This window comes from Pteropus vampyrus, unplaced genomic scaffold (genome assembly GCF_000151845.1).
Source record: "Pteropus vampyrus isolate Shadow unplaced genomic scaffold, Pvam_2.0 Scaffold36, whole genome shotgun sequence".
NCBI classification, from domain to species: Eukaryota; Metazoa; Chordata; class Mammalia; order Chiroptera; family Pteropodidae; genus Pteropus; species Pteropus vampyrus.
In genome coordinates, this window is record NW_011888817.1 from 5,551,376 (window position 1) to 5,561,995 (window position 10,620).

At 45.1% G+C, this 10,620-nt stretch overlaps 1 long non-coding RNA gene across 1 annotated transcript; it reads right to left on the reverse strand.

The window, feature by feature from the left end:
• Positions 1-4,384: 4,384 nt before the first annotated feature.
• On the reverse strand, positions 4,385-10,537 carry LOC111738186. The gene is made up of 4 exons (XR_002779733.1): positions 10,161-10,537; positions 8,945-9,211; positions 6,826-6,920; positions 4,385-4,742 (listed from the first exon to the last, which is right to left on the reverse strand). It is a non-coding gene; the product is annotated as an uncharacterized LOC111738186 (long non-coding RNA).
• Positions 10,538-10,620: the final 83 nt, after the last annotated feature.

Here is a 10,620-nt window from a genome sequence, read left to right on the forward strand (position 1 = left end):
CACTATCACTTGCAAAGTTCTGAAGGTAGAAAAAATGTGTCTAGAATCTTATTTAGTTTCCCCACATTCACTTATTGATCCTTTTTTTTTTTTTTAAAGATTAAGGTATAATTTACATATGGTACAATTCAACTCTTTAGTGTACAGTTCCTTGAGTTTTGAAAAATGCATAACCATTACCACAATCAAGATGCAAATTAGTTCCATTACCCCTCAAAATTCCCCTAAACCCCTCTGTAGTCAATCCCTCCCCTCAACTCCAGCTCTTGGCAATCACTGATCTTTTTTCTGTCTCCATGGTTTTTTTTTTTTTTTTCCAGAACATGTTTAATTGTAAAAGTGCAGAACTACACTACAAAATTCTAATTTTATGGTACCTAAAATGCTGTAGATTAATAAGTAAGAACATGATGACCGAAGCATCTCAGAACTACTTGCCTTACCTAGAAAGAAAAAAAAAAAGAAGGAAAATATGACCTTTGAATCTCTGGCTGCACTTTATGATGTGTGAGGGAACCTTTCTCTGGAGCCCCAGCCTTGCTTTTCACCAGCTGTGTGGCTTTGAATAAGCCCCTTCCCTTCTCTTCAGTTGTAAAATGAGGATGATAATATTTCTCCCTCTGGAGTGTTTTGTGGAATGTTTTGCAAAAGGCATGAGTTAGCTGTTATTCTAAGCACAGCCACACTGAAACTTCTCTTCTTCTCTGTCCCTTTCCCTCCCACACTCAAACATACTGGACTCTGTGTGTCCCCCCCCACCACAGTGCATATTGAAAAACTCCATCAAAAGCTGATGACACTCTAGGTATATACCCAAAAGAATTGAAAACAGGGACTCAGACAGATACTTATATGCCAGTGTTCACTGCAGCATTATTCACAGTAGCCAAAACATGGAAACAACTTACGTCGAAAAAATGAATGGATAGACAAAATGTGGTATATACACACAATATTATCCAGTCATAAAAAGAATATTCTGATAACTGCTACAACATAGATGGACCTTGAAGACATTATGCTAAGTGAAATAAGCCAAACACAAAAGGACAAATGTTGTGATTCCACTTATATTAAATATTTAGAACAGATAAATTTATAAAGACAGAAATTAGTGATTACCAAGGGCTGGAGAGAGGAGGGAATAGGGAGTTATTGCTTAATGGGTGCAGAGCTTTTATTTGGGATGATGAAAAATTTTGAAAATAGATTGGTGGTTGTACAACGGTGTGAATGTAATTAATGCCATTGAATTTTACATTTAAAAATGATTAAAATGGCAAAATTTATGCTTATATATATATTTTACCACAATTTAAAAAACTCAAGATACCTCAGCATAACAAAGGAAAGAGAGGTCCACCAGCATGAATTTCCCAGATAAAAATCCATCTCTCCTGTATACTTCTCTTTGCAGTTTATAAAGCAAACACTTTTTAATATGATCCTTATAACAGCTCTAGGTAGGCATATTCATTTTACAGATGGGGAAACTGAGGCTCATCAAGGTCCCAAAGCCCTACTGTGCTTGAGTAGTGGAGATGAGTGGAAACCCAGTCCTTCTGGCTCCCAGTACAGTGCTCCTTACCATGCCCTCCTCCTAGCCACAAAGCTGCATTTGGGTTACTTCCTAAGCAGAAAGGCCTGCCTGTCTAACCGGAGCCACCCGAGCTCGGTTTTGCTTCTTGGCCATGATTGGGGACCACTGTCCTGATCCTCTGCTTCCACCACTGCTGCTCTGCTGTGTTCAGTGTTTACTTTTCTGGCTCCTGGGCTGGCGGTAGTGGGGGGAGGGAGGCGTCAAGGATGGCCAGGGTCCTGGCTTGTGCCACTTGGATGGATGGAGATGACTGGGGAGGCCAAGTTTGGGATATACAAGTATAAACTTGGTGTTAGACCTGTTGAATTTGAGGATTTGCGAGATAGCCAAGAAATACTGTGATTGTATATATGGGTGACATTTGAAGAGTATTTAGAAGCTATAAGACCTGCAGCTTTGGGTGTGGGGAAGAGCGGTGGGTCAGGAGAGAGTGTGAATTGGTGAGTGTCGGCTGCTTGCCTCTGGTGTGCTTCTCCCAGAAGGGGCACTAGGGGGCAGCACACAACAGTGTAAATGCCAGAACTTACTGAGTGGGGAGTCCTAGTTGCACCCCTATTGAGCTGCAGTATGAACGAACCTCTTTAAACTTCAGCATTTTTCATCTGAAATGGGTTTAATGTGAGATACGATAGTACAGTGGTTCATAATGTAAACTCTGGAGTCAAAGCACCTGGATCTGGATATGTGCCCCTGATATCTGCACTTACTAGCTGGGTGGCTTTGGCCAAGTATGGAACTCTGTGCCTCAGACACCTTGTGTATAAAGTAAAGTAGTAATAGTTCAAGGTAGTGATTATACCTTAAACTGGCACAGGGTAAGTGCTAGATGATGATAGCTACTTTATTTTAACCCCTTCTTTCCACTTCTTCTCCAACCATTCTGGAGTCAGGACTCTCTGAAACAAGACCAGTGCCTCTGAGAATAAACAGGAGAACAAATTACTACTGCTGACCATGACCACCTACTATGTGTTAGGTATATCATGTGCCTCATTCCATTTAATCCTCCCAATAACTCAGTGAATAAATCCCAAATCACCATTGTATAACTAAGAAAACAGAGGCTCAGAGATTTAAGCCACTTGCCTAAGATCATACAACTAGTAAGCGGCAGAGCCCAGAGCTGAGCCCAAGTCCATTCTGTTCAGAGCCTGAGCTCTTTGGAGTCACTCCTCTGGGTACCCCAGAAACTGGGCCCTGGAGATTGCTCCAGACCCCAGCAGAATGGGGGATTCTTCCCTCAAGAGTTCCCTTCTGTAATCAGCTCCAATTCTGCCTACCATACCCCACTTTCCCAGAAAGAATTTTCTGGAATTCTGAATGGAATGAGTAGAATGGAACCAACTGAAAGGAAACCTCATGAGGTAGAAGGGAATGGAATGGTGGAGGATGAGCAGAATTGGAATGTGGGAGTTGAGGCTGTCTCAGGTCTGATTGGTCAAGTCTGTCTGTACAGTCAGACAATGGGCCAGTGACCGTTCAGAGTTGCCTCTCCTCTTTCCTTTCATTGGCCAAAGGATGGTATGTCCTGAAGGCTGGAGAGAACCAGGGGAATCCAGAAGCTACCCTGGAGAGCTGGGATTTAGGCTGGGCTGATGATGTGGATAAAGGTGCAACTGGAGCCCTGGAATTCTAAGGAGATGGGCTGTAGGGGGTTCTGGAACTCTCGTTTGGGCTGTTGGGTGGGAGATCCCAGTTTCACCTGATTCCTGGGGCTCCCTGGCTTTTGCTAGCACATCACCCAGTTGCTAGGCTTGGAGGGAGCTGCAGGCTGAGGTGCTATCCAGTACCAGGTTGAGACAGGGGCTGCTTCTAGTAGAAGTATTTTCTGCAGAGTCTTTGTGCTTCATCCAGTTTTCTCAATTTACTGATGTGGAAATGAGGCCCGCAGGGGAGTAGCCTTAGCTGAGGTCACATAGTGAATTAGCAGTGGGCCCTGGAGGAGATAGACCTCTACTCCTTCACCTTACTCTGTGTGGTGTCAAAATAGGCCTGGGTTCAAATCTTACCTTTACTACCTAGTGGCTTGGTGAACTAGGGCGGGTGACTTAGCCTCTCTGGGCTTTAGTTTCTATATTAGTAAAGTCCATTTATTCATTCAGCCCTTCTCTTGCCTGCCCTGCACCTCACCCTGCTACTGCTCACACACACACACACACACACACGCACATGCACATGCACACGCACATGCACACGCACACGCACACTGGCATGGATGCACATGTCTCTTTTGGTCACTCACAGGGAACAATAGGGAGATCTGGACACTGAACACCACCTCTACTTTCTGCCCCTCTCCTATAGCCAATGTCACAATCTCTGTTAAGCCTTCCCAGAGAGCCCCCAGCTAGACGGCTGTCTCCCTGAGCTAACTCTGACACCCTCTGATGGCCTTGACTTCCTCTGCTGCTTTCTCTGTCCCCAGATGGAAGCTCCCAGAGTGCAAAGTCTGGTCTGCTTCATCTCTGAGTCCCCAGCCCAGGGCAGGGTCCAAAGGTTAGAGCTGAGGGTGTTTGTGGGAGAAGTAAGTGAAGGAAGCCCCTCCAAGCCTTCCCCTTTTTCAGGAGCCCATGCTGACCACCTTCACCCTCCCAAACTACTGATGTGGTAGAAAGAGCCCTGGAGTGGATGTGGATGGGGGAGCATCACACAGACCTAGGATGGAATCCCACTCCAGCCTCTTCCTCACTGTGTGAACTTGGGCAATGACCTCCCTTCTCCAAGCCTCAGTTTCCTCTTCTATGAGTAGCCTTCCTAAGGAGGGAATATTTAAGCTGGGAACCGAAAGACCTACACAGAAAGACCTAGATGAAGAATCTTCTGAGCCCCAAGGTGGGGGTCACCTTGGTGTGTTCAAGAAACAGAAAAGAAGCCCGTGTTTCTGGAGTGCTGTGAGCTGGAGGAGAGTGACTGGAGATGGGGTGGAGACATGGCAGGCACTGGACCACTGAGGAGTCTGTCTTTTAATCTAAGTGACATAGGAATTGACTGGAGGGTCTCGATCTGACCAATCCCCTAAAGGCTTCACTCTGGTCACGGTATGGTGACTGCAGGAGTGTAAGACTGGAGGCAGGGTGTCCAGTGAGCAAGCTGTGGCAATAATCCAGCCGAGAGATGACAGCGGCCTGGATGAGGGTGGTGCCTGGGGATAATGGGAAAAGTGGTTAGACACGTGATCTGTTTTGGAGGTGGATCCCACAAGACTGGATGTGGAGGATAAGGGAAGAGAAGACTCGGCTCTTGTTTCAGTTTTCTATTTCTGAGAAATAAACTACCCTCAAATTTAGTGGCTTAAAGCAACAATGATATTTTATTTCTAAAAATTCTGTGGTTCAGCCGGGGTCAGCTAGCCGGTTCTGCTGATTTTGCCTGGGGGTTGCTCATGCAGTTGCATTTAGCTGGGCGCAGCTGGGGCTGCATTACTAAGATAGCTTCTCCTCCCCCAGGACCTCTCTTCACCTGGTCTCTCATCATTCAGACATCTAGTCTCGGTTTGAGGGCAGAGCCCCAGTCTAGCCCTCAGGGGCCCCCTGTCTGAGGGGGTGGGGGGAACATAGGTCTGAGGGATGAAGGAGGAAGAACTATGTGGAGGTCAGAGGTCAGGGCCAGGGGAGAGCATGGGGTACCTCTGACTAGGTCTGGGCTGAGTTCCCTATCAAGTGGAAGAGTGAGGAGTTGCCATGTTTAGCCCTGGGGGCCCAGTTGGAGGGATAGGAGGGAGCCTGGGAGCTTAGAGCCTGGCCCAGCTCAGCCTCAGCGACCCTGAGTTTGTCCCACTCTTCTACGCTGGTGCAGAGGGTTCCCAGCACTCTGCCAAGTTGAGCCACCAGCGCAGGAACTCAATAATACATGAGCCAGCTGAGCTCTGGCCTTCCCTCTGAAGGGAGAGGCAGCCCCACATGCAACCCCAGCCAGAGCTGGAGGTGGCCATGGGGGTGGCTGCTGAGTCCAGGCCACAGATACTACAGGAGGTGTGTGTGTGGAAGGAGATGGAGAGAGGGGGAGGGGAGGTCCTGGCATCTGATGCACACACAGCAAAAGCGTCTTTTCATTGGAACCAGAATGTTCTGTAGCTGGGCTGGCAGCCATCAAGAGAGAGATGAGGGGTGGGGGAAGTGGGTAGTGAGGAAGATTGCGGGGAGGGGAAAGTGGAATCAGAGGAAGACCTGGAGAGGGAGGTGGAGACAGAGAGTCAGAAAGAGAAGAGAGAAAAAAGGCAAAAGCCAGTGTAGTGGGTATGAATATGGTACACAAATTCAAGTAGGCAAGAAATAGGCTATTTATTTTTTAAATGCACTCAGAGCCCTCATTCTACTTGGCCCATGGGAAATCCAGTCTCTATTATAGTCTCTCAACCCATGACAACTCCTAGAGTTGGGCCAAGGCCCAAAGGTGTTATAGAGCCAGACATGGACAAGATCCTTCAGTCTGGTCACCAGGCCTCCCTCGTCACCTGGCCGGCATGACCCCATCAGGTCAGAGATTATGCCAGCCATGCTTGGGGAGCATAGGATCTTCGGTGATCTGGGAGCCACTTAATGTGAGGTCCATTCTTCTGAATGCCACTTGTCTCCTTGAACCTAGGGCCTAGATCCATCTATTCCTTGGGACTGGGGAGACTGAACTGCTATCGCCCCACGCCATCTAAGAGATTGGGGAAGAGCCACTCACTGTGGTCTCTAGAAGCCTCAGGCAGTTGTCTGTCCCAGAGCCTTACCCCTGCATCCTTCTGGCCTCTGGGTGTGGGGATCTGTTTCTTAGCAGAGTCTTTGTTCCTTAGCATCCTAAGGCTGAGCAGCTGAAACCAGCCCAGCAGTCCCTCTGGGGTCTGGAGGCTTCAGGCTCAGCCAGACAGCCTGGAGGAGGATCCTCAGAACCTCCACCAGCCACTGCTATGGTGGCAGTGGGGGATTACAGGAAACCACAGCTGGAGCTTTGTCATGAGCGAGAGGAGGGATCTGATCCGGAGTCAGATGGTCATTAAATTATTCAATGCACATTTATGGCATCTCTGCAGTGGGCCAGGCCCTACCCTGGTCTATGGGCCCCACACGACCTGGTCCTTACACATTTTTATTTTAAAAATTTAATTGTGAAATATCATGTAGAAGAATATGTGCATGTGCATGCATGTATGTATAGTTACATATAAAATAATCTATATCTATATAAAAGCATATGTATTGTTTAAAGATTAAAGATAAAATGAACATCCAGGCACTCACCACTGGTCTAATGGGACATTCCAGTATCTTCGAAGCCCTCTGTATGGCCCTCCTCTGTTGCTTACTCTTTCTTCATCCTCCCGGAGAAAAACATCCTGAAAATAATGGGAGTCATTCTTTTAACGGTGTTCATCATTCAGGCTGATTTATCCATTGGGCACAGTAAGCAGAGTACCTAGGATCCACAGTACTTTTAGGGGCCCACAAAAACATTTTAATTTCTTTTAAAATCAGAGATTATTGAATAAATAAATAAATGGGAGAGAAGAGACATTTTCCTTACAGAACTCTGATATATGTAGATACTCCTCCTTCCAGGAGGGGCGCTTCATGAGGTTAATGGTGCTTTCTACCTAGTTTGCTGAGAATTTTTAACATAAAGGATTGTTGAATCATCAAATGTTTTCTGCATCAGTTGAAATGTTTACTTGTTTTTTCTCCTGTTTTAATATGATTAATTAACTGGTCGATTTTCTAATGTTGAATCAACCTTCCTAAAGTAAACTCAATTTGATGATAATGTATTTATTATCTTTTAAATACATTGCTAGATTTAACTTACTAATTTTTTTGTGTAGAGAATTTACATCTATGTTCTTAAGTAATATTGTTCTGTAATTTTCTTTCGCATTCTGTCCTTGACTGTTTTTGATATAAATTTTTATTCTCCTAAAAATTTGTCTATCTTACTTTTGTTTTAAATTTGTCATAACATTGTTTATAATATTCTCCTATTTAAATATCTGCTACATCTGTAGTTCTGTAGTCCTGTTCTTCAAATCTAACGTCATTTACTTGTGCCATCTCCCCGTTTTTTTCCTTGGTCAATCTTGCCAGGATTTTCTCAATTTTGTTCCTGTATCAGTGAAGAATTAGATTCAGCTGGAAGAAACAGACTCCACACAGCAGCTCTCTGTTCTTCCGTCTGTAGAGCGAGGCCTTTGTCTTGAGGTCCTTGATGGTCTCTGCCCATTCACATTTCTGAAAGCAAGATGGAGAAAAGGAGAAAGAAGAGGGCAAAGGTGTGGGCCATTTCTTCTCACTGGCTGCTTAACATCTGGGTGCCCCAGGCTCTGTCCTTGGTACTCTTTTCTCCTCTGCCTTCTCTTATCCTGGGATCATCTCATCCAGCTGAACACTGCCTATGTGCTGATAATTCCGAACTCACATCTGCAGCCTACTGAGCTCCAGACACATAAATTCAGCTGCCCAATTGAAAATCTTTCTAATAGGCATGTCAAACTCAACATGGCCAACATTGAAACTCCCTGGAAAAGAAAAATCCAACAAAATGCTGGAGCCCCAAATGGTCTTTTTCTTCTGAATGCTTCCTGAGTGCAACTTGCAATTGGTTTGCACCTTGGCTTTCCCTCCACAGACAGGATACTCTGCAATTCCTGGTATACCATCGTTGAATGGATCTCAGACAGCATTAAAAAAAGGAATTGAATAGTATAAGATAGAATAGGCCAGGAAATATCAGCATGCCTCACATAGAAATAGGGTGAATATTGCTTGTGGAACTTTTGTCTGGGTCCTGGGTCCTGTTGTAAAATGTCTCATTGTGGGTTGAAGTAAATACTTTTCTCTGGTCTAGGCCTCTGTGTTCAAGGTATCTTCAAGGCAAATGCCAGCCCCAGGACCCATTTACTTGTTGCCCTTTCTTGTCGTTTCTGGCCTCTATTTCCCTTACTTTGTAGCCAGCTCATTGATGCTTTATAAAAGATAATTTAAAAAATTTGTCCACCATTTTTAAAGTGCTATGTGGGAAAGCACTTGTGCCCCTCTTCTGCCATTTTCCTGGAAATGGAACTCTCTTCCTGTGGTTCTATCTAATCTCTTTCCATCACCATAGCTTATTATATTCCAGATTCACCTGTCTCCTTCATGTTCCCCAAATGCCCCAAACTCTTCTGCAGAGAATCTTTGCGCCTCCTCTTCCTTCCACCTGGATTGCTTCTCCCTGGCTCTTCTAAGTCTGCCCTTTTGTGTCCTTCAGGCCTTCTTCATCAATCAGGATTTGTTCAATTATAAGTGACAGAGAACCCAGCTCAAAGTAGCTTAAGAAAAACTAGAATTTATTTGCTCACTTAACTGAAAAGCCCAAGAGTAGACTTACCTTCAGGTATGGCTGGAATCAGGCGCTCAAGTGATTTCTCCACTTATCAGGTCTCTCTTTGTTTCTGGGCTTTCTTGCCAGGTAGCAGCCAAACACTTCCCTTGCGGTGACAAGATGACTGCCTGCAGCTCCAGGTTTATAATCCACTCAGTCAACAATTCCCAGGTAAAAAAAGTTTCTCTTTCCCAGTAGTTTCAGCAAATGCCCTCGTACTGTTTCATTGGGTAGGCCAAGATCACAAGCCTATTCTTGAAGATGGATTGGAATCTGTTCCACAAAAACATGTATTAAGCATGTAGGAGAAATGGTTCCCCCCAAAATATAAAGGCACTATTATCAAAAGTAGGACAAGTGGGTGATAGGAGGTAAAAACCACAGCTGCCCACTCCATCAGCCTTGACTTCTCTAAAGGACATCATCTTGGTTGCTCCCTGTCACATCGTCTTGTTAACTTCCTTCAAAGCAGGCACATAACCTAATCTGAAATAATCTTATTCAGGTTGATTCTTTATGGCCTTACTCTCTTCCTTTGGACTGAGCGTGCTCAGAGGGCCAGGGAGCTTGTCTGTCTTTATCAGTGCCATAGACCCAGCATGTGGAACAGTATCTGGCACACAATAAATGCTTTATAAAGGCTTGTGTCAGGATGGACTGGAGAGCCTATCCTCTCTTGCTTTCTTAATCTCCCACCTGAGGTTATTACTTCATGCCAGGCAGCCATACTTCCCTCTCTACTAGTTCAATGCCATCAGTGTACAAAACTGGTCCTAATAAGCTTCAGTCTTATAGAACCCCTGACTGACCTCACTTTCTTGTCAGCTACCACCCCATTCTCTGCTTCTTTTCAAAACAAAACTTTACAGAAGAGTGGTCAACATTTGCCGTGACTGCTTCTTCACTTTCAATTTATTGTTCAGCCTCTTCCTTGTTTTCTCCCTTTATCGCCAACCATTCCTGCTTAGGCTCCTTTGCTGGTTCCTCCCCATCATCTAAATGTGGTGCCTCAGACCCCTGTCCGCTTCTCTTCTCTATCAACATTTTCTCCCGAGGCTATTCATCCTGTCCCATGGCTTTAAGTACCATCTAAACAAAGATGATTCTCCAAGTTCAAGTCTCCAGCCCTGATTCTCCAGTGCTGATCTATACACCTGCCTGTTTGTCATGGATGTCCAACTTGGGTGTGGTGAAATAATAGAGAATATATATATAGGCATACCTGGGAGGAATTGTGGGTTCAGTTCCAGACTGCTACAATAAAATGAGTATTGCAATAAAGCAGATCATAATCTTTTTGCTGGTAGAGGGTCTTGCCTTCAAGTTACCAAAAATGCAACATCTATGAAGCACAATAAAACAAAGCACAATAAAACGAGGTATGTCTGTATTGGTGTCTGCCCCTAGTTCCTGACACAGAGTTCTGAAATCCCTTGGAATTTCCTGGATCATTTCCTGGAATGCCTTTTGTTCTAATGGAGTGAGCATTAGAAGCTTGGGACTCCTAGCCCCAGCCCCACTCCCATCCTCTGGGAAGGGAGAGGGGCTGGAAACTGAGTTAATGCTCAATCATGCCTATGTGAGGAAGTCTCCATAGAAATCTCGAAAGTACAGGGTTCAGAGAGCTTCTGGTTTGGTGAACTCCACATGCTGGGAGGGTGGTACACCCTTGAAAACAGAAG